This window comes from Physeter macrocephalus, chromosome 6 (assembly GCF_002837175.3).
Source record: "Physeter macrocephalus isolate SW-GA chromosome 6, ASM283717v5, whole genome shotgun sequence".
In the NCBI taxonomy this organism is placed as follows: domain Eukaryota; kingdom Metazoa; phylum Chordata; class Mammalia; order Artiodactyla; family Physeteridae; genus Physeter; species Physeter macrocephalus.
This window is the reverse complement of record NC_041219.1, coordinates 52,347,877-52,352,093: the sequence shown is the minus strand read 5'-3', so window position 1 is coordinate 52,352,093 and position 4,217 is coordinate 52,347,877.

Sequence of the window (4,217 nt, the reverse complement as noted above, 5' to 3'; positions counted from 1 at the left end):
GACTTCAGCTGCTGTTTGGAAAATGGACTGCTGCAGAAGGTTGAGAGGAGGAAAGCGTGGGAAGACCAGTTAGGCAGGAGAGCACTAAAGTGGTCTAGAGATGACAGCGGCTTGGACTTCGGTGATAATCTGGAGAGTGAGAAGTGAAGTGTTCTGGTGATATTTTGGAAGATAAGCCAACAGAATTGGGTAGAGGACTTGTGTCAAGGTTTGCAGGGGCAAGTGATGGGAAGAGAGAAAGTAAAATGACTTCTAATTTTGGTGAGAACAACTTAATGAATGGTGGTGTTATTAACTGAAATGGGGAAGAGTAGGAGAGGAGCAGATTAGAAGGTAAACCAGGTGCTTTTCTTTTCTTTTCTTTTTTTTTTTTTTTAGGCCGTGCCGCGTGGCATGTGGGATCTTAGTTCCGGACTAGGGATCAAACCCGTGTCCCCTGCAGTGGAAGCTCGGAGTCTTAACCACTGGACTGCCAGGGAATTCCCAGGTGCTCTATTTTGAACATGTTACTACTCTGAGATGCCTATTAGGCCTCCAGTTGGAGATACAAATAGGCAGTTGAATCCATGGGGCCTGTAGTTCAGGAGATAGGTTGAAGCTAAAAATATAAAGTTTGGAACTAGTGGTACAGGCTCTCTTCATCTTTCACTTGGACTATTGTCATAGACTCCTAACTGGTCTCCCTGCTTGTAGCTTCCTCTTGTCCAATCTATTTTCCAGTTCACTCCCAGAGTGACCTTTCCTAACGTACAAAACTAACCATGTCACACTGCTTGAAATCCTTCAATAGCTCCTATTTCTTTCAGGATAAAATACAACATCTTTACTATAGATATAAGATCCTTCATAATCTAGCTCCCAAATGTCCCTGTTCTCATCTAGTTCCAAGATGTGACAAAATAGCTGAAAGCCTTGAGAGATCCAAAATGTAATGAGATATTATTAAATATAATAATAACTTGCAAATAGAGATTATTATTTACAAGAAATGTAATGAAAACATATCCATGAAAATAACACAAAACTCTGTTAAGTTAAAAATCTCTACAGTTTTCTTACAAAAGAGCTAAGGAAGTACAAAATGGAGTAAAATAATTCTATCATGTGGGTGGTTACAAAAACCTACGTTAAGGCAAAGAAGTAGGTAATTACATACTTCATATCTAAGTTGTGTGGACTGCTTGCTCAATTCTTTAAGTTATAAAGTTCCACTTATATTATTTTATCCATACATTCAACACTTATTTATTGAGTACTATTTTAGACCTGAAGATACAGCAGTGAACAACACATTAAAATCCTTGGACAAGATTAATGAGTGAAATAAATATAAGGAGGGGATAAGTACTAAAGAAAAAAAAGTCAACTGAAGGTGAAGGGAGGGAGAGAGTATGTACAGGGTAGTGGCTGTCCTTCAGATAAGTGTGCAGGGAAGGCCTTGCTGAAGTGATTTTGGCTAGAGAGCTGGAGGAAGTGAGAGAATGGTGAGCCATACAGCTATGTTGGGAAAGTGCATCCCAGGCAGAGGAAAGAGTAAGAACAAAGCCCTGAGCTAGGAGCCTGCTGGATGAGCTGGAGGAAGAGCAAAAAGGGTGGTACGGTTGGTGTAGAGAGAGTGAAGTGAAGAGTAATAGAAAATAAGGTCAAAACTTGGTGGGTGAAATTGAGGTGGGTCTTAGAGACCACTGAATAGACTTTGGCTTTTTCTTTGAGTGAGATGGGAGCCTGGAGAGTGATAATCTGATTTACATGTTAATAAATCGCTAGATTGAGAATAGCGTATATGGACATGGGTGGAGGCAGGGAGACTAGTTAGGAGGAGGTCACTGGAATAATGCAGGTGAGAGATAATAACAGCTCAGATCAGCATAGGACTGGTGCAACTAGTGTGAAGGAGGACCGTTCAGGGTATATTTTGAGGGCAGGGCTGAGAAGATTTGCTGATGAGTCAATGTGAAGTCAGGGACAACGCTAGGGTATCTGACTGGGCAACCAGAAATGGTGGTACAATTAACTGAGACGGAGGAAGACTGGGAGAAGATAGTTTGCATGGGAAAGAAATAACTCAGTTTTGAACATATTAAGATGCTTATGAGGCATCCAAGTGGGAATGTGGAGTAGGCAGCTGAATAAATTAATTCAGGGGAGAAGGTAGGCTAGAGATAGAAATTTGGGAGTCATCAGCATATAGGCGATATTTAAAGACATGAGAATGGGAGAGTCAAGGGAGAAAACACAGATGGAGAAGAGGCCCAACATCAAGACTGGGGAGATGCAAAGGAACCAGCCAAAGAGACTGAGGAAGAGGGGCCAGAGAGGTAGAAGGAGAACCAGGAGGGTCATGTTTTGGAAGTCAAGTGCAGACTGTTACAGAGTCACTAAACCCCAGCCAATGTCCTCCGATCATTATGAAATCTCAGCAAGCTGAGAAGACAACTCTAAAAAGCACAAGACACTGGGAACTATACTCAATATTTTGTAATAACCGATAAGGAAAAGAATCTGAAAAAGAATGTAAATATACACACATAAAACGGAATCACTGTGCTGTACACCTGAAACTATAACACGACATTGTAAATCAACTATACCTCAATTTAAAAATAAATAAATAAAATAAAAATTAGAAGTACAAGAGAAGGAAACTCTAAAAATCATATGGGTGAATAACTTATAATTCTGGGAAGGTAGGGAATTAAGATAGGAAATATTAAGAGCATAAAAACTAGAATTACAGGTTTCCCCACTATCCAAAAGTAGAGTGTTTGTATAAAACCTTTCATAAGCTAAAATGGCATAAGGCAAAGAAGCAATTACCTTAGGACACATCCTGCTAATGAATGCACAAAATAAACCAAGATAAAGCACAGATGCTCACAAAGTTCAAAGCTGTGGCAGCCTGAGGCTGAGATGCAGCGTGTAGTTCCCCGGGAATGAGCTGGGCGGTGCTACTCTCAGTGCCGGGGTGCACACTGCCTCTATACGGCTCACTGCAAAACAAATGCTGGATGCTATTTTCATTTTTTACCTTATTTTTTTATAAAAGCAAAAATCCGCTTCATATTTCTTTTGGTTAGTGAAACAGGTACTAATGTAGGTTTTTCATAAAAGTGGAGTGGTGTAAAGTGAACTTTCACAAAGCAGGGGATACCTGTACTATGACTATCTGGTATAGAGAATTATTTTTTTAACAAATTTATTTATTTGGCTGCGTTAGGTCTTCGTTGCTGCACGCTGGCTTTCTCTAGTTGCAGCGAGCAGGGGCTACTCTTCATTATGATGCGCGGGCTTCTCACTGCGGTGGCTTCTCTTGTTGCAGAGCACGGGCTCTAGAGCGCAGGCTCAGTAGTTGTGGTGCACTGGCTTAGTTGCTCTGCGGCATGTGGGACCTTCCCGGACCAGGGCTCAAACCCGTGTCCCCTGCATTGGCAGGTGGATTCTTAACCACTGCGCTACCAGGGAAGTCCTGACTATCTGGTATTATATGCATTTGAATGTTTAAGAGAATTTGGCCTACCAGAGTAGTAGCTCAGCTTTGTCATTGGAGTTTAAAATGTGAAATTGATTATGGGTTGTAATTTTAAGTCACAGTCTTAGTAAGTTTATAGGACATTTAAGAGAACTTGAGGTTTACAATATTTATAAGTTTTACTTATGATTTTTACAAGAATTATATGGGGACTTCCCTGGTGGCGCAGTGGTTAAGAATTTGCCTGCCAACGCAGGGGACACGGGTTCGATCGCTGGTCCGGGAAGATCCCACATGCCGTGGAGCAACTAAGCCCGTGCGCCAGAACTACTGAGCCTGTGCTCTAGAGCCGGGAAGCCACAACTACTGAAGCCCGCGTGCTGCAACTACTGAAGCCCGCGTGCCTAGAGCCCGTGCTCCGCAAGAGAAGCCCCCACTTGTCACAACTAGAGAAAGTCCACGAGCAGCAATGAAGACCCAACGCAGCCAAAAAAACTTTTTTTTTAATTAAAAAAAAAGAATTATATAAGAAGGTAGGAAGGTTTGTTATTAAGAAAACCGAGGCACTTAAAGAAGTAGAATACATTAAGTTTATAATTAAAAGTTTAAGTTTGTAAATGGAACAAAAACATTGTTACTATTAAAAACATGCTAGACCTAGAGTAAGATTAAAAGTTTAGAATAAGATAATCCTATTTAGGGGACAGACTCTGCACTCCCACTATAGGGGGCCTGGGTTCCATCCCTG